The sequence below is a fragment of the Acanthochromis polyacanthus genome, chromosome 1 (genome assembly GCF_021347895.1).
Source record: "Acanthochromis polyacanthus isolate Apoly-LR-REF ecotype Palm Island chromosome 1, KAUST_Apoly_ChrSc, whole genome shotgun sequence".
NCBI lineage: Eukaryota > Metazoa > Chordata > Actinopteri > Pomacentridae > Acanthochromis > Acanthochromis polyacanthus.
The window spans coordinates 2,352,986-2,378,418 of NC_067113.1; the positions used below are offsets into that span (position 1 = coordinate 2,352,986).

At 38.3% G+C, this 25,433-nt stretch overlaps 1 protein-coding gene across 3 annotated transcripts in view; it reads right to left on the minus strand.

The window, feature by feature from the left end:
• The window catches only part of LOC110967034 (leucine-rich repeat and fibronectin type-III domain-containing protein 5-like), a 167,709-nt gene that overhangs the window by 91,050 nt on the left and 51,226 nt on the right, over nt 1-25,433 (minus strand). The window lies entirely within an intron of this gene.

Here is a 25,433-nt window from a genome sequence, read left to right on the forward strand (position 1 = left end):
ACTCACGTTTTTTGTCTTTTTATGCCTGACAAAACAAGAAAGGAAAACATAATATTGTTTTTTTTTGTTGTTTTTTTTTTTTTTTAAAAACAAGCTGTTCTCTTTTGATTTTTGTTTGGTTCCAGTGAATAAAAAAATAAATACAAAGATGTAGCGAAAAGTACTGTAAGGCAGAATTATATACAAAATATGTCTAAATTAGGTTAAAAATAACATTTGTTAAGCACATTACCTAAATGCAACAACAATCCAACAAATGAAAAAATAACTAAGAAATCTGCCGCATCTCAGAAATTAAAAAAGAAGCTATAAAAAGAAAATACACATTTGACAAATTCTCAAACATGGAACAGCAGGAGTTGGTCGAGATGCAGATTTGGTAAATGAAAAAAAATTTTTTGAAAAATGTGACATGCTAGTTGAGGCTGTTGTTTTGTTATTACTCTTTCTGCTATTCTATTTTTGGACACAAATGATCATCTGGGCTTCACGTCACTAACAGGAAATGCTAACTTTCACAACCGACTGATACCAGTCCTATATAGGGCTCGAGGATAAAATGATAGCAGTATGTAATAATGATGACTGTTCAATCGAATGTTTAATATTTTGACTTAAAATACATTTAATCGCCAACAAGGCAAAGTTCAGTCGCAGGTAAAAACATGCTCCCCCCATGGCTAGAAACTCATCCAGTTGTGCTTATCTGGGCCTTTTGGTGCCCTGGTGGAGATTGCAACCAGTAAGGACCAACAGTTCCTCTTGTGAAGCAGGCATTGATTTCTAAAAAAAATACCATAACCCTGTGTCCCTTACCAACCCCACCTAAGCAACACACTGCCGATGGCCTGCTTCATAGGTTAATGGAGTAAATGTAAGGGTGCATGTAGAGGCCGTGTCCCTCCTCAGTGATACCTGGTCCAGGAGCACCTATTGGAATAATAACCTCAGTAACAGACTTGCTGTGGTCACCTGCTGTGTGCCTTCAAGTTTTGTTTCCTGTCTTTATTAAATGAGTATCAAGGTGAGATTATTCCTTTATACTTGTCTTTCCTTAAGTGTGTAAACGGATTTATCCTTGTGTGCTTTTTCTTGTTGTGTTAACACTGAAAATGTTCCTGGTATACTCTGATAAATTGGCTAAATAGTGAAAACCACATTCCAATGTAACTTTTTTTATCTACTGGTCTTTTTTAGAAAAAAGGTTGTTTAAAATGATTCATCATTAGCAATATCGACTTAAGCAAAACTTTTTATCATGATGGATTTTTCAGCTACTTTTCCCAGCCCTAATCCCATATCCGTCCTAGGTGTACATATACACCCAGTACAATCAGCATGCTGTAACTGCCATGCATAAAGTTTACGAAGGTCAATATATCTTACTATTGCACACTTTAAACTTCTATTTTGACATGAATGATGGCATAATTCCATTGAAGAATATTCTACATCCATATGCAGCTTAATATACCTGTTTCATGATGGATAGGCTGTTTGTCTCAGGCATACAAAGGTTTTTCATACAGCTAATGTTCAGAACCTTCAGAGTGTATGTTGCAGAATTTGCATCATTTGGATGAAGTTTCTTTATTTGTCTAAAAGTGTTTGCAGTTTAATTCATCTTGGCCCGAAAGCTATTGTTTTATTATCGCAATGCATATGCTAATTGTTTTGTTTGCATTTCTTTGCTTCCATCACTTCTTTTTATTCTCCATTTTACACTTGTATTCATTGTTGCTGCACACCCCCATTTCCCCTCAGCGACAATAAAGTGAGCCTAACTCAGCTTATCTCACAAATGTTATCTTTGCAAAAGAGAATACAGCAAACTGGAAGATGAGTAAGTCTAATTAGTGTGGTGCTATCGTCAAGTCAAACCTACTCAGTAGTAATAGAGCACAGTGTGGACGCTCCCACACATTTGCATGCACTAACTTATCCAGTCACCCAGGAAAGCTGGTAGTCTAGTATAGAAAGCCGTTACAAAACTGAGGTGTGGTCAGTCACTAGCGGTTACACAACTCAGCGTGTATTTTAAAAAGCAAGCCCAAGTGTAACACATTTCACTGTTGTGTGGCTACTTTCACCAGCTGTGAAACTGGATTCAGTGCAAATAAACCACATGTCCACTGAACAAGCACTCACAGAGACATCAAACACAACAGCATCAGTGTAGACAAAACAACAAACACCAGCTGTGATTATACTCAACATTTAGACAGCAACTGGTTAAGTCCAGCTTTGCATATTGTCAGATTTCAAATATGGGTTTGAAAAAACAGCTACATACAGTTTTGGAATTGACCTGGCAACAGTGGATGTCTCTGATTTTGCAGAATGTTTTAATTTGTTTCTTGATATTACAATAAATGGGAAATATAATCCTTTAAATGGTATTTATGTCACACCACAGCACAGTGGCTTCTTCATTTCAACACATATGGCTGCTGTTGTCAATGAGAGCCCATCAAGTATTGGAGTGTGAAGCCATACAATGCAGAGGTCGAACAGAACTTTATAAAGTACTTGGTCTGCAAGCATCTTTGATTGACGTATTAAATATTTAGTTGATGAAATGTCAGGTCTTCCGTATTTTGTCAGATACTCCATAGAACAAATCAAAGAAGAATCTACAGTTCGCCTAGCAATTTTGTGAGGCTGTAATGGACAATGCAATGACAATCAAACAATTGAGAAGCTCAATTTTCACCAGAAAATTGTGCTAAATAATAAATAATCAATCAAGGACTCTAACTTGTCACAAAGACCATGACTGCTGTTGAGACACAGGTCAACGTGCCATCAGATGAAATATCATTTCACTGGGATTCATTTTCTGCAAGTATTTATGCCACTCTGGTATATCTTGTAGATTTACAGTAGAAACACTGAAAGGGGTAAGTGAAAAATTTCCCTTGTGGTGCTAGATGTAAATTGTAATCAGCAAGAACACTGTCAACCTCCTGGTGGTGCTAGAGAAAAGTTATGAGATGATCAAAGTCAGTGGGATTCTTCCTTTGGGGGACACACATATCTGTACAAAGACACACAGCAATCCCTCCGACAGTTGATGAGATATTTCAGCCTGGGCGAGAGGTCTTCAAGGGTCTAATCAATTCTAAGGAATCCAAATCCCCGAGTGGATCAGATTTAAATCCTACTCAGTATAATCAGGTTGGATGGGGTCTCGTTTTTCTGCTGTAGGTCTTGGATCTGTTCGTCAACATGTCCAGTACTTGAGTGACATGGAACCCAGTGTACACGGTATTGTCTTCTTTCATTTGTAATAGCTTGTGCTGGTACAGGAGACGAAAGTCTAATTATCTTCAAGTTTATTCAAGTCAGGCTTGACTTTGCTTGCATCCCCCTTGGATCAGGTTAAAACTGTATCTACGCATGTCAGTTTCTGTGAGGTTTTCCATGCCTTCATTTTGAAACTGACTTCTAGCTGGACTTCTACTTGAAAACAGAGCTCAATCTGGACTAAAAAGTCAAATCACAGCCAGTTCTTGAGCTCCTGAAGCAAACCTTTATATTTAAGCAAATATATAATTGCTTTTTTTCCCCTTTCATGTATAACTCAGCTCAGTACTAGCAATTACTTTCCAGCGAAGTCTTCACAAAAACATTTAGATCCCATCGGAAAACAAGACTCTTGACATTCATCTAAAAAAGGAAAAAACAGTGGCATGAGGAGGCAAGCTGAGTCATTTTCCGTTTTTGACAGCCTCACATCATACTCTTACTTTATATCACATATCCCAGTATAAAATTGTAAACACCAGATGACAACATACCATTTGTTTGTGTGTGTGTGTGTGTGTGTGTGTGTGTGTGTGTGTGTGTGTGTGTGTGTGTGTGTGTGTGTGTGTGTGTGTGTGTGTGTGCGTGCTTTGTTGGGGGGGTGGATGTCTCCCCAGTTGGACCATTTTTCATCTCTGCATCTGACATTCTTTACCACCTTATCCCTCCATCTCTTCGACTGCTACCCACTCCACCCTCTCTCTGTTTCTCTCACTCTCTCTGCCTATCCATATATCCATCCATCTCTGCCCACCCAACTCCCTCCTCCTGCCCGTCACCCCTCAGTATATCTGCTTCTATCCACCCCCTCTCAGCTATGCAGTCATGGTGGAAAACTGAAAGTGTCTCAGAGGAAGCACGATCAAGCCCTCCTTTGAAAACTACAGAGCTGTTAGGCTCCTTTTACAAACTTTATTCTTGCAAACTGAGTTCTTGTCAATATATTTTACAGAGATGATACTGTCTCTGAATGGTAAATCACATTTGCACTTAGGAGAGTTATAGCATTTAGCTAGATGATATAGCTGCAAATGTCTCATTTAGTCAGTCAGCAAATGCATTAAATTTGTCCTTCAGTAGCAGTAATGAGGAATGAATCAGGGTAATGAACAAGCTAGTGGTGGTGATGCAAATGGAGGATGGAAGTAGAGAAACAGGACTTGAAATCTAGCACAGCAGACAAAGCAGAGTGCAGAGTACAACCTGTACTGATTGCGAGTCCATCACAGGTGACTGGTGACTCAGTACACCCGCACATTATTAACCTGACCTGCATGTCAGTTGACTGTGGGAGGACACAGGTCTAAAAATAACATGCAAACTAAAGTACTATACAATTTAATACATTTTAATATACATATATATGTAAAATTAAACCTACTTGCACAAGTTTCAGTCACAAAGTAACATAATAGTTCATGTGAATGGATGCTCAGTTGTAACACTGGAATTTTTATTGAAAAAAAAACAGCAAGCTGTAATGCCATGCAATGTGTGATCACAGACTACATAACACCTTCTGCAGTTCATTAATATTTTTTTCTTATAAGCACTCAGCTCGCAGGTACTCCTCAAACATTTGTCTTCATTTATGTACTGGTGTCAAATTGTCAAAAACAATATCTGAAAATCTTGTTTAATGTTTTTGTCTGAAAAAGTGTACAAGGTTGCTGGCATGCAAAGGTGGTAATATCTGTTCATTTTTTAATACCAGCATGCGGATGGTAATTACAAGGAGCAAAGTTGTGATTTCCAGTTTGACTTCAGGATGGCAGTGTTGTCTCACTTTTGTAATGCCTAAACCAGGACACAATGATACAGAAGTGTGTCTGTTTAGCTTCTTGTAGCAGTGAGTGCTTCTGCAGCTGGTTTTAGGATTAGCTGATGAAACAGCCCTCCAGATGAAGCCAAACCCGAGGCTGCTGAAGGTGAGGAATTAGTTTTTGTGCCGTACATGAATCATTCAGATAATTTAAAACCAAGACCGGAGTATAGAAAAAATTATTGGCACAGCGGTCAAATATATTTCAGGATAAATGGTCCCGAGAGACATTAGAACTGATGACTGAATCTGATACAGTCACCACAGCGGCCTCGACCCTGCTGCTATGGATACATGCAGCACAATGCTGGAATCCAGAAGAGCTCACAAATGTGCACTCCCTTAGCTTAACTTCCAAAAGCTGATGGATGCTCCAAGTTTATCTAATTTTTTTTTTAAATTTCAGTTAATGCAGTATCTGGCTATCTTCAACTGAAAAAACTCCCACGAGTGCTGGAGATGGCTCTTCTGTCCATCTTTACAGAACGCTAAAACAGTGGAGCAGTGCACAATATAAGCACAAGCATGTGCTTGGTATAGAAAGGCTTATAACTGCATTAAGGTACTGTATAGGAGCGTTTAAATGGGGAGGGGATCACATATAGTGATCAAAAGATTGCTCCAGTCCACTATTAGAAAAACAATCAGGTAACCCAGGGCATAATCCTACACTATAGTCAACACGAGACACTGATGAGACAGTGATTATCAAGGTGATGCTGTAAGTGGACAGTCAAAGCATGGGGGCCAAATCTGCATGTAGTTCTGCTTTAGTAGGTACCACCAACCAGCAGGCACATTTCTTCTTTCACTAGTGGCTCCATAATAACACAAACACAGAGACTGAGAATGAAAGAACAGAAGCAGGGCAAAGAAAGTGGGAACCTGACTCTTTAAAACTTTACCGTCACTCCTATACATATGCACATTCAGCACACTGACATACACATACATTAAAGTTGCTCTGAGTGCAAGCAGGGTTTCCTCTAAAATCCCATTCCTAGTGCCTTAGCTCCACTTAAGCTCTTTTCACACCAACAGAGGCAGCAAAAAAGACATGCTGCAAAAGGCCACCTTGCTGGTTTCAGTGCCTTTCACAGTGTCCCTTGAAAAATCACTGAACATGACAAAAAGCTGCTACACCTTCTCCTTGAAAACCTGGAATATTCAATTTAAAGTGCGGCTTTTAAATTCAAAGTCTTCTGAAACCTATTTTAATGTTTCTTCTCTGCCTGAATTGGATGCCTACATTTCTGGCTGTGCTTTAAACAGGAGTTGTGACTCAAACCCGTCAATAAGGCACCACAGCAGAAAACTAAAAGTGCTTGTTTCATACAGCTTGTTTTTTCCTCAGCTTGTTTTGCAGCACATACCAGAGATGATTGCCTTGCCATGGACAGTAGACAGCAATGTTCTTAAATCACAAAGAAGATACTGTGCTTTGAATGCCTTCATTTTTGGCTGTGCACGAAAGAGAACTTGTGTCTCAAAGGGCCTGTGAAATGATGTGCCAAACGTATGACTCCATGCTTCATGCAGCTTGTTTTTCTCATTTTCAGTCAGTTTGTAACATAAAACACACATGGGTGCCTTGTATAGTACATAACAATGATCACAAAGAAGCTATTGTGCTTTCATTTTCTTTTTTTTCCTTAGTTACAAGATGCATTACTTCTCATCATTTTCATTTCATTATCTACCACATCTGGAATCAGCTCATGAAAGCAGTCAACTTTTGATGTGTGGCCAGAAGGGATATAAAATCCCTCCAGCATTATCTGGGTCTGCCTTGTGGTCTCATCCCAGCTTGAGGTGAGTGGAAGACCTCCACAAGGAAGAATTCAAGTGGCATCAGAGTCAGATGTGCAAACCACCTCAGCTGTCTCCTTTCAACATGAAGGAAGAGTGATTCCATTCTGAGATTGAAGTCCACTCTCACTTCTGCTACTTGTATCCATCAGCTTGTACTCTGGGTCACTACCTAGATCTAATGACATCAGGTTAGGATGTAGACAGTAAACTGACCCCTTCATCTGAGATTCAGCTTCACCAAGAGGAAAAGAAAATTCAAAAAGAGATCTCAAAAATGTTTCATTTACTTCTCTAGACAACTTTGAGATCTGTGTGACACCAAACTGAGACTAAGGTTTATTTCTCCTGTGTCTCATTTTTTTCTCCAGAGCAATAAGATGCACTAAATCTCAGTTTAGTCTCCTTTAAAGTTTCAGAAGAGATCTCAACAAGCTCTAATATAATTCTCAGAGTTTCTCAACTTTTGTGTCTCTTTGTGAGCTCAGGCAGAGAAATCAGAGAACTCTCTCTAAGAACTCCATCTATTCTCATCCCACCTTCAGTTCATGCATCTCATACTAAGCTCAGACAGAACAAATGAAGAGATCTCCACAAGCGCTCATTGAATTCTCAGACTCAGATCAACGTTTTGGTTGTTTTTAAACATCTATCATGTTGACTTTATTAATCCACATGATATTTTTTTTAAATTATGTATTACTGTACGCAGAATGAATTGATTGAAAATTTATGCTTGTAGGCTGCAAAGACCTTCTGCTTTTGTAGTAATTACATGTTCTATGAATAATCTTAAGTATTCCACTACACGTAATTCAGTTTTTTTTTCATGAACCACATAAAAAACATTGTAAAATAAAAACAACAGCAATTTATTGGTAACTTGAGAGCAATAAAGTTACTATTTCAACAAAGTACAATATCAGAATAAAGCCCTGTTTATTTGTCACTTAAAAATACTACTACCACTACCATTGCCTCCAATAGCGGACACATTTGTGACTATAGTTAGGAAAATAACTATCAAAAAAAGTAAACAGAATGCCACACTTTTGACATTTGCATTGCGGAAATTTCATTCTACAAAATGCCAACAAAAAACATTGTAACAATCTGTTTCACTGGACATCTCAAAATCAATAATCTAACAATATTAACACATGTATCACCATGGTGGGCGGCATAACTCAGTGGATACAGTGGCCGTCTTGCAACTGGAGGGTTGTGGTTTGATCCCCAGCCCGTCGTGTGTGTGTCTTACATATTGCTCCTTTTCTTTTCCAGAGGAGAAATAAAGGAGCCATTAAAAACACTGTATTGAGATTAGCAAGGTATCTCCCAGAAGTCTCAAGTATGACTCCCTCTAATTATCATGTCTCACCTATTTCTCCTAATGAATTTTAGGAGAAACATATGAGAAAACTTTTAGACAAAATAGAAACTAAAATGAGGCTGACATGAGAATCTCAAATTTGTCTCCTGAGCTGTAGAAGAGCAAGCTTTGAGCAGTAAAATTTTCCTCTGGGCATCTACACCACAACAGACCAGTCAATCTCCAGCTAATGTCTACCCTTATTCAGTACGAGGACTCTGAGATACCTAAACGCCTTCATTTTGGGCAGCAACACACTTCCTGCAATTGCATCATTTCTTCACAACAAAAAGAAGAAAAAAGTAGATCTACACTTTCAAGCAAATGAAAGCCTCTGTTTCTGGTGTATCTCTGTCTAGCCTTGAAAGCATCTCCCTCTGTGATATTTTAAGAGTTGTCAAGATACAGTATACTCTCCCAGAATCAAACAAAACACAGAGCCTAGACAGACTCATCAAGTCAGCCTCCTTTCAGCAGCTGCTGCGCACAAGAGGGTTCCTTCCTTATTGCAGACAGGTTCAAGGAATGTGATTATGTGGGTCAAAGAATGGTTTAGCCTTTAATATTTGGTTGCATCACTTTATTAACATAAGCCACAGCCGTTGCTAAGTAACTGGTAAATCACTATCGTGCAACTTCTCCTTATCCATATCATTCTCCTCATGATGGTGTGAATTCCATTACTGTATATATATATATATATATATATATATATATATATATATATATATATATATATATATATATATATATATATATATATATATATATACTGGAAATTGTGTGCAGCTGACACACCATTTACTAAACTGGGAAAGCTTGATGTGTTGTGTGGGTAATTCCTATGGTATTCAAAGTAAATAACACATTTCTGAGTTCCCTTGAATTACTGCTGGATCTCACTTTTTTTATTAGCTACTGGCTAATTGGTGTCAGAAAAAAAAGAGCAATCTTGTTATGTCGGAAGTTTCCATCACCACCATAGACATGTTTTATCTGGAGGCAAATGCAAGATTAAAAGAAAATGAAAAATAAAAACACCCACATGAATGAATTTTAATAACTTACATATGACAATTCTCCAGCCGACAAACATACACGCTACATACTGCATTCAAAGGACCTATAAAACACAATACCCACAACAATCTTTGGGAGGCTCTTGATCAGTATAGTGACTCAACAATTTCTTGGCCAAATGCTGAGATGCTGGGTTTTTAAAACTCTTTCTTCAATACATATTCACTCTTTTGGAACAATAAGTCTCCACTCAGCAGAATTAAAAGATGATCCAAATCCCCAGACTGTTCTGCTGTAATTAGCTACCTCGTTTAAAGCCGTTTCACACAAGACCTAAATATCTGCGTGGATTATTCACATGCATGTGCATGCTATGGCTGCTGTGAATTATTCTTCATATGGAAATACGCAGAAAGGGCAATTAGTAAATTTAAACTGACATACACATCTGGCATGAACAAAGAGAACAAATACATATTAGATGCAGATTCAGCACTTCAGCATGGTGCTGGGACAAAAGCAGAAAGATTTGTTAAGAAAAGTTTCGACCAGACTGATGCCTTTCACTTGTGACAATTTACGAGATCTGTTTATCAGCTAAGCAGAAGGTTCTATCAGTGTAATAAACACAGAGTAGTTTAATGTAACTGGTTTAACAGTTTACTGCATCAAATAGTAATTAAATCGGAAAAAAAGGGGGAATCTGGGCTTCTACAATATGTCTTCAAAACAAAACACCCCTTATCTTCAGTTTAAAATGCAATATACAATTCAGAAAAGCAGTAAAATGCTCCCAATTGAGGAACTGGAAGCATATAATACTTGACATACCTGATTAAATAGCTCGAACAATCGATCTAATTATTTATAGCAGGATAATAAGTAGGTCAACCCTATTCTCCCAGGTATCTGTATTGTAGTGGGCAGCAATTCCAATTTCAAATTCTCTGCCAGACATTGCTCAGTTAGTTTTAAAATACTATAGACTGCTATGATTGTTATTAGACAAGAGCTACGACAATTGTTGCTTACTTGATGAGATAGTCAACATGCAGAAAGAGTGCTAACACGCCTCGCTTTGGTTTCAAAGCATATCTTTGTGTCAGAATTCCTTTGAGATGCTGTTCTATGTTGGGATGATTGCATCACATCTTTTCTGCATTCTGCCACACTCCAAAGGTGTTTTACTGGAGTCAGATTTGATGACTGGGGAGGCCACTGAAGTTCACTGAATGTCGCTCAGTGTCATGTTCAAGAAACCAGTTTGATCCGACTTTTTTTGCTTTGTGACATGGTGTAATATCTTGAATAGATTGTGACTCTAAAGGGATGTACACAATCAACAACAATACTCAGACAGGCTGTACCATTCAAATCATGATTGAATGGCGTCAAGGGACCCAAAGAGAAAAAACAAACCAAAAAAACATTTCCTACTTCATTACACTGACACCAGCAGACTGGACTGTCTGACACACGTGAGGCTGGGTTAATGATGCCGTGTTGTTGATACCAAATCTGAGCCTACCATCTGTGCCAAATTCTCCCTACCATCATTTTCTATCAGAGAGGTGTTTCTATCCACAGACCTGCTGCTGACTGGATGTTTTTTTTTTTTTGCTTGTTTACATGCTGAGTAAGTTCAGTTGCATGTGAAAATCACAACAGATCAGCAGTTTTAGAAAAATTCAGATCTGGCCATCTGGCAGCAGCAATCATGTCACGGTCAAAGTCACTGAGATCACATGTTTTCCTCATTCTGATGCTCTGATGTGAACATTAACTGAAGTTGGTGTCCTCTATCTGCAGGATTTTATGAATTGCACTGCTGTCGCATGACTGACAGATCAGGTGATGGTATGATTAAGTTGTTATACAGGGGTTAAATGCAAATATAGTTAGTAATTTAAGAACACTAGCTAAACATATCACATAATATTAATCATTAAATTATCATTTAATCAATTTGGATGATGATAAGTTGAACTATTTTTGACATTGATACGATAAATCCAAAACGAATTGATAATCTAATAATCAGTTGCTTACCCCTACATTTGACTATCATTTGGTGTTTGCATACAAGACAAAGTTTAGAGTTTAACTACTAGTTCAAATATAATGAACGTTCACATGGACTTTTTGTCATTTTATTTGTCTATTCCATAAAATATTCATACCAGGCACCTATTTAACACAATTTGTGTGCTCAATAAATCAGCATGCCTTAACAAGATGAAGGATTAAATTACTAAATTACATATAACAAGCATATACATATAATAAGCTTAAGGGGCTGCACAGTGGCTTGGTGGTTAGCACTTTCGCATTGCAGCTAGAAGATCCCCAGTTCACATTTCGGCCTTTTTGAGATCTTTCTGCATGGAGTTTACATGTTCTCCCTGTCCATGTGTGAAATTTTCAAAGAGGGACTCCTCCCACAGTCCAAAAACATGTTGAGGTTAAATGGTGACTCTGAATTGTCAATAGCTGTGAATCTAAGAGTGATTGTCTCTCTATGTGCGATGGACTGGTGTTGACCTGTCCAGGGTGTCCCCTGCCTTCACCCCAAGTCAGCTGGGATAGGATCCAGCCACCCCACGACCCTGTGTATATAGGATGGATGGATGGATTATAATCTTACAAATTGTAAATTTGGTGATGCAGGTCCCAGGAATGGACTAAAGACAGACTTTATACTGAATGCATTTGAAAGATCCAACTTATTTTTTGTAACAAAATGTTTAAAAATATTAATTAAAAAATTTTAATATTTTATAGGCTTTAAAATAGAGTATAACGGATTCATCCTAGAGTCACAATCTTCTGCATTTGATAATTAGATCCACAGAACCTCCCCCACTAAAATTTTGCAGAACAAGTTGGCCAAACAGCCTCTTTTATATCTCTTTCACAGTGAGACTTATCGCTGGTCTTCAAATTGCTACAGACTCCTTTGAAGCCTGGATGAATCAGACCACGAGCAGCCAACAAATTCAGTGTGGTCACAAGCACAGTTCCCTCACTGGGTAGTCTGGGAATTTACCTGCAGTTAGTGTTATGGTGACAAGAACATTCCCTTCTTTGAAACTGTGATGCCAGACGGCCAACCTGCCAGGGACCCAGCTGTTTAGTATTTTCTGTTCACTTGCTAAGTCGACACAAGCTTAATCTCCTGTGGTAAAATAAAGTTCATTTATTTATTTCATTTGAATTTATTTATTTCATTTGGGATTTATGCCATTTTGATTTCATGAAACAGGTGGTCCAAGCATGCCTAAGTGTAATCCACTCAGAATAATACTGTTATTTGTTCCAGACCGTTAAGTCCACTGAGCTGCATTTCAGCGATATGTCAGCCTGAATACATTTTCACAGGCCGACCAAACAGATGGTTTGTCAAGAAAAAAGAGAGATGAGGATCAGAAGGAGCTGAGTGACGGTGTAAAATAGCCTAGCCGCGCTAGACCCATGTTCTGAAGGCACAAGGGTCTAGGCACGCTCGACAGGGAGGGAGGCAGGCTAAAAGGTTGTCTATCAAATCACTCTGCAGCAATTCGGTAGGTATACAACCAATCAGCGCAACGAATAGGGTCCTAGAGCGCCGGAAATCAGAGGATGCGGTAGTTCGGTGAAGCCTTATTTCTACAGTCAATGGGTGAAGCTCAAGTATATTACAGACATGTTAACAGAAAGATTATTCGGAGTCGGTGCTAATGGAGCTCAACGACTGTTGTCGTTTTTGTTGTCGACCCTGGCAGAGAATTAAATTCGTTGCCGTGGGTTGTCTAGCATGGCTAGGCTAGTTGTTTCCGGTTGTTTCTGTCAGAATTGTCGTGCCTCTGTCGTCACTTAGTTATGCCCGCCTTCTGACTCTACACTTCATGGTGATTCGTCGGCCAGTTTTAGGAGCATCCAGCCTCGAGCCTTATGGAGGGTAACTAGACCCACCCTGGCAGAGACTTAAATTCGTTGCCGTGGGTTGTCTAGCACGGCTAGGCTAGGTGTAAAGCACAAATATAGAACTTTTTTCTGTTGGTTTACAGATGTTTGCAAACAGAAAGGAAGAGATTGTTTTTTGTAAGAAAAGACTAATTTTGCAGTTGCGAATAGAACCAGAACAAAGTACTATATTTAACATTTCATTACAAAGAATAGACCTTCACATAAGAATTGAATTAAAGTTACTCATGGAGCTCCACAGGACTCTGTGCTTGGACCACAATCTTTATATATGGCCCGTTATATATTTTATATATTTTCATCCTATTAAACCTCCTTTTAGGGATTGTCATCAAGAGGCATTTCATATATTTCCTTTGCTTGCAAGCTATCCCAACTAAGTTAAAGCTATTAGCAAAAATATGTCCAATAATGTAACTTAAATATGGTTTTCTAAAACTAATACCGCTTTTATACAGTGAAGAATGATGCTCATGAGACACAATGAAGAAATTCATTCATTCACAATCAACAATATGTTGCAGTTTGCCTTTACTTTCAGTGAGAACAAAAGGGGATAAACACCAAAGCTGAAAGAAAATTTACCCGAGACCAACACCTTGACTATTTTTCTGAACTGCACACAAATTTGACAACAGCTTTTACACTGTAAAGTGTAGCAAACTTGTTTTGGAATTGCATTTTTTTCCCCCACATATCCTTGTGCAGAGGCTAAAATGATAAATCACTTGTAGGCTTGTCACTGTAGAAATCTATAAATACATCTTTTTACCAAGCATTACACTCCACAAAATTTTAAGTCAGCTACCAGATAAACAGCAAGTTTGAGAATAGAGCGAAAGAGCTCTTGTAAATCAGCAGATGAAGCTGCTCGAGGGCAAAGTTTCATGTTCTGAGAGGAGACACAGCACTCAGCTGACAGTCTGAACAGATAAATTAAATGTAAAATTTCAATTTCATTCAGGTAGTGCTGAGAGTGTGCTCCCAATTGAATTGGACATATTACCTTGCACAAAAAACAGTAAAAATGATGAATGGTAATATAATTAAGTTTGGCATCATCATGATTGTAGCATTATGGTTCCTGACATAAGGGAGAAAAGTTGTATATACTGTAATTAATGACTGATTTAATGAACCACTGACTAAGTGACCCATTTCAAACACACCCATGGCGTTGTGTCACCAGCTGGTGCATGCTGGTCCAGCGAGCACGCTCATTGTAGATCCTGCAGTGGGAGCTTCTACATTTACTGTTGAACTGCTGCCCTCGGTGAGCTGTGCATCACCTTTAATGACTGCAGAGCGTCTTTAAGCTCAAACATTTTTGAAAGCTTTAAGGAGTGCTGAGGGAGAGAGAGTCTGAGCTGAGTAGATTAAGTATGGGGCAGTATATTATATTATATTATATTACATTATGCTTTGAGAATGAACGAGCCAAAATGATGAAACTGCAGGGGCAGAATGAGGAGGACCGTGTAGTACTTTGCCTAGAAACTTTAATTTGTTTGTGGCTGGTTATTAAATATGTATAGCTTAATAATGCAGAAGTGTCACCTGGGAATGACTAGTGTATATGACATTTTATTGCACTTTTTTGTTATTATTGTCGTCAAAAAAGTAACATTGGTATTTAATGAGAGTGACTTCATTTTTCACTTTCATTCAAGTAATTATCCTTTTAACCTGTGTAAAATCTCTTTTGAAGAACAGCATTTGTACTCACGTACAGCTTTAAATGTTGGAGAACATATGTAACGTAACCAAATTTTAACAACTCTGATAGTCAACAAGACAATATAATGCTGGATGGAAAAACAAAAATCTTTTCAATGTGTTAAAATCAAAAATGGACTAATTTCTAAACCCTAATACCTTATGATAGGAAATTGTAGGTAAACAAACAACAATTAACAGAGCAGCATTTCTAAAAAGTCATGGCAGAACAGCATTCATAATTAACACCATGTTTTTGATGTTTAGGTTCCTGTGCCTTGATCAAATAATGTAATATAATTTAAAAATGAATAAACAATTCTTCAGGTAAACAACTTAGTATTTGAAACATCATAATCTTATGACAGATTATGGAGCAAAAAAAATAAAGAAGAAAAGAACAAATATACAATCAAAATTTTTCCTGCTACCGTTATTATATATGAATTTTGTTTGACTAATTTCAGTTCTGGGTGATCTGATATAACCCCAACCCGAGGAACAGCAAAAGTGGATTTCAACCAAAATAATTTCTGCAAACCTTGAAATAACTGCAAATAGTTGGGGAAGAAAGAGGGAGAAGACAGTTCACCACAGGGACACAAATGCCTTTGATCTGCAGCCCCATGAAACTGGCCAGCCAAGACTCACACACACAAATACACACATAACACAATACACACACACACACACACACACACACACACACACACACACACACACACACACATATGGTGTATATATGTGTGCGTGTATTTATGTGTTGTACATAATTATGTATCTCTCTACAAAATGTCAGTGGACTTCAAAGGACACCAGACAAGTACACAGACACACACTGCGTATCCCATTATTTTGAGAAATAGGCCAAAATATATTCTGCTGCAGTGTTTTCTGCTGTGTGTGTTTCTGTGTGTATATCTGGGACAGAAGCAGTGTCTGCATTCCAGCCAAGTTTATATATTTGACCAAAGAGCAAAAGTAGTTTTTCTAAGAAAAAGAGAGTTGGTACAGCAACATTGAGAAAGATTAACTACATGGCCTCGGGTTATAGATGTTGGAGTCAAAGCACAAATTGCATAGAATGTTTCCAGGCTATATATGTCATCATAAAGGTGGGACATGGACACTAGACTGGACTAGACTTAACAAACCACATATTTTCTCCAGCTTGCACGGCTGGTCAGAAGGTAGCACATACTCTACAACTGAGTAAATACACAGTACACACAGTACATTGTGATAACAGTCCTGTCGCTAGGCAACCACTGAAATCCCGTGAGCATGGTGTGAATTCTTATGTCTTCCTATCGTAAAACAGCAATGGTAAAAATGAAAGAAGTGGGTTTAAAGAAAAAATAAATGGATGAAATGGTTTGTGGGGGAAATGAAAGACTTTCAGTTCAACAAGAAAAATGGGAGGACCCATGGGAGAGCTGTACAGTAATGCTGTCAATCAAAAAGGGAGGAAGTGACAAGGCAGTGTTTTTACCACTGAAATGTCATATGACAACCACTGTTTCCTCGAAGCTGCGCCCATGTGCAGTTGTGCACTGTTGACATGGTCTCCGTGCAAAGAAAATCTGTGCTGGGCACAAAAAAAATTTCAACCTAAATTGAAAATAAAATAAACACATAATTCATTCTGTGCTATTTTTCAGTGTGAGTCAGTCAGTGACCGGTGACTGGCTGCTCCAGCCAATGATGTGATTCACATACGCATTTATGCAGCTAATCAGCATCATTGACAGCCGTCCTCATGTGCAGCCAGCGCTGTTAGACGGCTGCTATAGTGCACTAGCGTATTTAGTCTATATAGTGTATCTAGTCTTCTATATATATCTATGCTTCTCTGTGTGTCCGGTGCTATGGTTATGTCGCGGGTTGCCTGGTTACAGACGCTGCTGCTCCCACGCACTTAAAAATGTCTACACTCGAAACTCCGCTATGTACAAAGAAGCAAAAACGTTTGCAAAAGTACCGACATTAGTGGGAAGACTCGAACCCCTGGCAATGGGTACAAGAAATCTATGTTTGCTGTTGCTCATGGACTAACTGAAGTAAGGCAGCATCAGGAGACAAACATGTAAGAAGTATGAGAATAGAGAGAACCCAACCAGCAGGTCACAGTTTTTCATCCCCAATCATCTCCTGAGGTCGATATGGTAAGGGACATCATGATGAGATCAGCTGGATTTCCTACAGTATCTGGTTGTGAATTTACCAGAGGATGCTTATAATCATGCTGATGTGGCCATAGACTCTACAGTATTTTAGTGACTCAGTAAATTCCTTTAGCTTTTTTAAATTGCGTTTTTAGTTTTTAATCAACATTTAATAGCCTATATGTGATCAATAAATGACCTTTACCTATCTAAAGAAAAAGTCACTCAAAACTCTGATATGTTAACAGTACCTATCTATAAATACGTGCATACACACATATATAAGTTAATACATTAACTGTGTTAAGATAAGATTTAGATATAGATGAAAAAAAATGTCTGTGGAGAATTTCTTTGTATAGTATTCTGCATTCAGTTGTTTATGTTTTTGCAGAATCCAGTATTGCACACTGGTTGGTCATTACATTTTATTTTATTCGTATGGTTTCACTGTTTAAAATGATGCCACTTCTTTTCAGACAGAACCTGTGATCATAAAACAATACAAAATTGTTAGTTCTGTGTTAATAAAGCACTTAAAGCTTTAAGTATGGCTAAATGCTTTTTTTCAAAATTAAACATATCACTCCTTGGGTGGTAGTGGCCCCAAGTTCGGTAAAGTTGGAAAGATATTCACAGATTCAGACTTCCAGCATCAATAACTCATTAGATATAGGTTGTCAAAACAAGAACAATTTCCCATCATTGTAAGGCAGACAATGTGCTACAAGCCCAGTTTTATCAAAAGCAGCTGTCTTTCAAGCTGCAGAAATAACATTGATGTCTATGGAATGAACAGGGACTGTATGCAAATTGCAACACCGCTGCAACAGCGAAGAGAGACACAAATATTCAATAACTTCACTCTTGTATATTGTAGTGTCACCAAAATCATTGCAGCTTTCAACTGGCTCCTGCTGACAAAGTGTTTTAACAGAAATGTAAATGCTGTAATTTGTTTTTTTTAACAAACCACGTAACTTGGATGGATGCGATGCTGGCGCGACCACAGTGCACACGTCTGATGTTGCTCACAGTGGTCCAAGGGACTACTCAGGGAGTTTGTGTGTTTGCTCAGACTCATGAAAAATTAGAGGGAACATTGATGACAACTCTTCTATTGCTTGAAAAAAAAAAAAGGCTACTTTGAATCAGAGTGTAGACCAGCCACCTCACCAAGGTCTATTACAAAGCAATTGTCAGGGGCCCATAAGTCCACTGAAATAGGTTTTGCTAAAATTTCATCCAGTACGTTAAAAGACGCTTTGACAATTCAGTTTCAGTATATGTAGTGAGAGATAAAAACGAAACTCCTCCTTCAATCCAAAAGTACATTCTGGAGCTAATATGAGGCTTTAGCTGTTTAACATAGAGAAGCCAAGGGAGAACTTTCAGTACATAACTCCATCTGTATGTTGCTGTCCTTTCACTGTGGCTTCATCTGCTTTTGTGTGATTGTGAACTGAATATCTTTGCATTTTTGATGAAACAAGGCATTTGAAGACACCATACCTGGAACAAGGTGCAGTTTCTGATATTTCATAAATGAACATAATGACGAAGTTTGCAACTGACAAAACTAAAAGCTTCGTAGCATCTTTGGAACTTCTGCAGTGCTTTCGAACAGCTGTTATCAGTTGATGCTTGTCTTCTTGCTCGTCTTTTGGTGGTAAAATGCTCTATGATGTCCAAGTTAGGTGACTGACTCTCAGTTTCAGACAATCTATTTTTCATCACTGATAAAAGCTGCCTGACATACAGTGTATTTAGGGTCACTGCTATGTGGTGGCATAAAAGTCTGGCTCGGTAAATTGGCAGAAAATCTGTCAGTACACTCCTGACTTCATCTGGCTGCTGCCATCATCTGTTCCATCATCAATTAAAATAAGTGAGACACTTCCAGAAGCAGATATACACGCTCAGGTCATGACATGACATCGTCCTGATGAGCTGGAATGATTTGGTTCATGGCCCCTTCTGGTCTTTCACTTTTGTTCTTATTACTTTGGTTAAGGTCAACCTTAGTGTCATCTGTCCATAGAACTTTGTTCCTGAACTTGTCTGGCTCGTCTTTTTTTTAGCCAATCCAGCTTTTCAGTTCTTCCTACTGATCAGAGTTTTGCGTGTTGCAGAGCATAATCTGTAATTTTGCTACTGAAATCTGCTCCATACTGTGAATTGAGACACTTTGATACCTTTACTTTCTGGAAGTGATGTCACTGATTGTTGTTTTTTGTTTTTTTTTCTTCACAAGATTTTCCTGTCATTCACTGCTGTTGTTTACTGAGGGTGATCTGTCTGGTGTGTGCTTTCAAGTCCAGAAAGGTTTTGTTGCTTCTTTAGTTACAGTTCATAATAAGTTTGCTTTATATACTCACAGATGAGGTGTTCTTCTGACACTTTGTTCTCGGTTTCTAATTGTACTCTCAACAGTTGAAAAGAACACTGAACTGAACACTAGATAATCACTGCCTTTTAAGCATGAACGATGCATGCAAACAGAAACACATAAACAATAACTTCCACTTGTGATTTAGTTGTCAACTTACTTTTGCACACTTGAAAGTGGGGGCAATTTGACACATGACCTTTTCTGTTAAGCAGCGAAGTGCATTTGAAGACCATTAAATAAAAGAAAATATTCACTTTGTTTCACACAAACATTGTGTATGTTGTGATTAAAATATTTTTGCTCAATAAAACTTTGAATGCTTAAGTTTTACATGTTTTTGCCTTTTCATTAGAGTAAAAGATGTGAATACTGTTTCCACCACAGACAACAACATCAACAGCCCAATGGAAGCAATTCCGATACATAATGTGCTTTTGATTGCTGATGTGATCCAGCAGCTGAACAGGCTATTTCTCACATATTGACTCATTACTTCCATCTTAACTCAATTCTGTAATTCACAAGCAGCCAACCAGATCTGAGTTATTGGACATTAGCAGATGTGGGTAGTAACGAGTTACATTTACACCGTTACATTTACTTGAGTAACTTTCTGAAAAAAAAAGTACCTCTGAGAGTAGTTTTACTCTGCCATACTTTTTACTCTTACCTGAGAAGATATGCGGAGAAGAAACACTGGGCTACACTCAACTCGTAACTTTTTTATTTACCACATCAGATATGCTTTATTTTGCCAGAGAGATGGCCCAGTGGATCTACCACATAACTGTGTTTCACCAATCAGATGAAGCAACAATAATCACGGAACTCCATTTCACCAAACGTTGCCCTGCAGTCACATGACCACATATGAACTGTGGCAGCATAGCGGCACAAACTCTACACACGTAGCAGACAGGGAATGAAAAAAATGGGGGCGTTTCCGAGAAATTTGATCCTGCTTTGAGTCCGACAACATTAGCATAGCATTAGCATGGATATCTTCAGCTTTTATCTTCTGTTTACGAATACGGACAAAGGGAAGCGTGACGTCAGGCTTGGTAGGTCCACATGATATGTGGGTAACAAACACTTACTCAGTACTTGAGTACTCACCAAATACTTTTTTACTGTTATTTGAGTAATTTTTGGAATGACTGCTTTTTACTTCTACTTGAGTGATATTATTTTGAAGTAACGTTACTCTTACTTGAGTACAATTTTTGGCTACCCTACCCACCTCTGGACATTAGTTAAAAAATGTTTTCTATACACCCAGATCACTGGAAAATGCTTAACTTTGAGGCCGCAGATCCATTCCACACATTTCAATCCTCACAAGTCTCATCACCAGCGAAAGTGTGTATGACTACTTTTCCACGCACATTTGCATCTCACCTAATCCAGCAGATCCATACATATTTAAAAAAAATACTCAGATGGAAAAAATACACTTCAGATATTGTTCATTGTTCATAATCATCTTGACATAATCTCACACCAAACTGACATTAGTGAACATTTGTGTAGGGATGACACCAATTTCTTTTTGTTCACAAACTAACAGAGAAGTTTATGGAATCTCTGCTCTGAGGTGGAATTATCTGATTATTATATGAATACACTACCGTTCAAAAGTTTTGGGTCATGCAGACAATTTCATGTCTTCTATGAATACTTACACTTTTATTCATGTGCTAACATAATTGCACAAGGGTTTTTGAATCATCAGTTAGCCTTTCAACATGATTAGCTAACTCAATGTAGCATTAGAACACAGGAGTGATGGTTGCTGGAAATGTCCTTCTGTACCCCTATGTAGCTATTCCATTAAAAATCAGCCATTTCCAGCTAGAATAGTCATTTACCACTTCAACAATGTCTACACTGTATATTTCAATAATTTAATGTTATCTTCACAGAAAAAAAAACTGATTTCTTTCAAAAATAAGGACATTTCTAAGTGACCACAAACTTTTGAATGGTATATACATATATTCATGTTTTTGTTTTTTTCCCTTGCCTTACAGAGTTAAAATTCAGCCATTCAGCCTGAGTGAGCAGCTTCAGAACTAACTAACATCCATATGTAACTCATATGGTTAGTTATGCTATGTTGCTGTCCTATGTTCTCTCCATGCCAATGGAGGGAAACACAATCCATAGCTATATGTTAGTTCAGAGTCAGTGCGTCTTTAAAAGCACTTGAATTCAATGGAATGAAACGAATGCATAGAAGTGACTCACTGGATCTGAGTCACCAGCTTAGAAAAATATTTGTTTCATGCATAACAGAGCTAGTGTGCTGCAAAAATAGGTACTCACTGAATGCACATCAGTTAATTGAAGACTTTTTGTCTAAAGTCTCTTCAGGTTCACCAGGTACTGTGCATAATTTTAGTATGACAGGCCCCAGTGGATCTGAACCCACTGAACCAGCAGTAGCATCCTGCCCCAGCCTGGAGCTGCATACTGTGTTCCTATTTATACATAATGCATATAAACACATACAGCTCATCACAGAGACACCGATAAACACCGATACTCACATGCCTGTACAGTACATTAGCAGTTTATAATTTTCATCATGCACATGCATAATTCATGTAATTCATGTGTGGCCAAAAGGGCAAAATTGCCTCAGTAACAGATGGATGCAGTTGCATTATATAAAAGGTTTAAAAAGCTTTTTGTTAGAAAAAACATTCATGTCTCTTTTGCACAGTATATATGGTTAAATACATTCGAAGCACAAACATCCATTTACTACATTTACAGCATTTCAACTGCATCTCGTGCTTTTCATTTGGCTGAATGAAAGCCATGAGATACCAGCTCTGAGCTTTCCCCACCTATTGTCTCTGAGGTGAATGAATAACACTGAGCATACCATTCCACTGATATGTTTGTCTTGTCTGTGACCCACCTTGAAGCCCCATCATTCCTTTCGTGACACATTCTCCAACAGATTACTCTTTAATCCTTGTACCAATATTGCATAATAACACACTACCTATATGCCAATTATCTAGGATCATGATGGACACAGTCACCATCTGGTTGGCATAGCATTAGTCAATCTGTCTGTGATGAAAAGCCAAACCGTTTTTTTAAGCCGAGCTATTGCAAGCGACACAACACAGTTTGGTAAAGAAATATAGCTAAGAATTCAAAAAACTTAAAACGTTGGAAAATGTGTTTATTTTGATCACATTATAAACAGGTTGATGTTTCATTCTTTAAAAAAAGGCACTAAAAACTTCTTTAAGTTGAGTCACATATGACTGTGTCATTCTGCAACGTTGTACATACCTTAATCTGTAGTCCTTCATAATTAGTCTAGTGTGATGTGAATTGCACTGCCTCTGTTCTAAAATAAAGGCTGTACATAAGGGAGAGTTCGTAATGACTCTCTTTACTCAATCCAGAAGCATACCATCTATAACCGATACTATAACTGTTTAGATGTCCAAGGAATAGTGGAAGCTGTATCAATAAATTAATTTTTATTATCAATTCAATGATCAATTAAACAGTCAATATTTCTTCTTCCTACGTAATTTATATAGTATCACTTGATGAACAGTGACTTTGTGTTTTGGATCAGTACACTCGATACCCTACCTAGCGGCCTCTAAATATCCTGTCATCAGGTTTCCATTAAGTTATGCACCCAGGCCTGCTGTACTGAAACAATATTTAATATGTCTTAGTTCGTGGCAATTTCATTAAACGCAGCTTTATTTGGGAACACCGCACACGAGGATAATAAAATCTAGAATAATAAAGGTGTTAATATTTGATTTAGACACAAGGACCCTTCATAAAACAAAGTCAGATAATTAGGCAATAACACCGGAAATTCCTTAGTGGATACTGTATTTTAGTGGTGCAAACAAGTAAATAAAATGCTCACACTATTTAATGAAATTGCCAAAATCTGTTGCTTTTGGGAACTCCCAGAAACTGTGGTATCCAAGTAGGGTCAGCAGCCAACTCAAACCACAGGGTTTGTAACCCAATCTTGCTATTGATAGGAGGTATGAGTTAAGTCCTACAGTAATATTGTTCTTGTCTATGTGTCTTCTAGGTGCTGTGTCACAACGTACATGGTGCATATGTTTAAATAAATGTGTTTTCACCAGAAAGTCCAACAACTAATTAAAGCTCTTAAAGCTGTCTCTCAATCCAAATAAATGATAACGCATATGCCCTGCATTTGTTTCTCAATGTAGCCCCTAAACATGCAAAAGTACCATCCATCCATCCATCCATTTTCCTCCGCTTATCCGGGGCCGGGTCGCCGGGGCAGCAGGCGAAGCAGTGCTGAATCCACTTGGACACACCGTTGCTCTGAGGGCAGTGGTTGTCTTTTGGGGCATTTTGCAGTTTGGCTCTTTGGGAAGGGGTGGTAATGGCGGTGGTGTAGCAGATGGCACCATCCACCACAGTTTGTGGGTCAATGTAGCCCCAAAACATGCAAAAGTATTTTGTCATATTTGATTCTCAACTCAGCTAGAATGCATTTAAGATCTAGTTCTGACAGACCACAACCAGGTCTTCAAGATAGCTTAATGTATATTCATCCATTCATCCATCCATCCAATAACCATACACCGCTTAATACTGATTAGGGTCGTGAGGGGGCTGGAGCCTATCACAGCTGACTTAGGGTGAAGGCTGGGGACACCCTGGACAGGTTGCCAGTTTATTGCAGGGCTACATATACAGACAAACAATCACACTCACATTCACAGCTATGGACAATTTAGAATCACCAGTTAATCTCAGCATATTTTTGGACTGTGGGAGGAAGCCGGAGTACCTGGAGAAAACCCAAGCATGAACAGCGAGAACATGCAAACTCCATGCAGAAAGATCCCAGGAAATCCGGGACGTGAACGAGGAATCTTCTAGCTGCAAGGTGAAAGTGCTAACCACCAAGCCACTCTGCAGTGCCAGTAGAGCTTCAAACTTAAAAAAATAACACCATATGAAGAAACTAACTAACAAAACTATTTCCAGTTCTTGAGTCCGACATTGAGACAATAAGACCTTTAAAATCAATTTGACTGTGTTGCTGTAGCTCCAAGGAACAGGAACTATCCTAAAGCAGAGCCCTGCAGTGCACTAGTTCTGCTTTGGTTTAAACAACCCTGTGATTTTTCTTCCATCTCGCCTGTATGTCTCTTGTAAAATTTTACTTTACCCAGCTGGTTGTGTTATATTGGGTTAGGCAGGGCTGGGCTGTCTGCCAGACAGTGATGAAATTACATTGTTAACAGTCATTTTGTCAGCCACTGTGAGCTATACACAGGTCATAGCCTTTACTTCTCTCACTTTCGGAGATAACATTACACTGGCTCTACCTTGCTCTCGCTGTCGTGCTCTCTCGGTCTCGCTCTGTCGTCGAGGCAGACACTGAAACCTCGTGAGGGTGACAGTGATTGTGCTTCTGTTTAAAAGGCATTCAACTTGTAACTTTTACTGTTGTCCTCTCCATTTGTGTATCTCTTTGTCCCACTGACATTAAATTTGCCTTCACCTTTTGCTGCTGTTGTCAGTTTGTTTACCATCTCTTTGTACTTTGTACATTCCCAACCTTTTTTTCACTCTTTTTTTTTTCTGTCGTGTGATAATATCAGTCTCTCTCTGTCAAAAGTATGGTGATTTATTCAGAAGGGTATCAAATTACCTTATTCACCTGGCCATATTTTAATTGTATAATGATTATAAATTTCTCTCTCTCTCTCTTAGAACTATTCTTGGCTTTACCTGTAAACAAACTCCAAATGTAACTGCAGCCAATATGTGATTACCACTGCATCTATGAAATCTTGACAGACACTAATGCAAATGCAACGTATC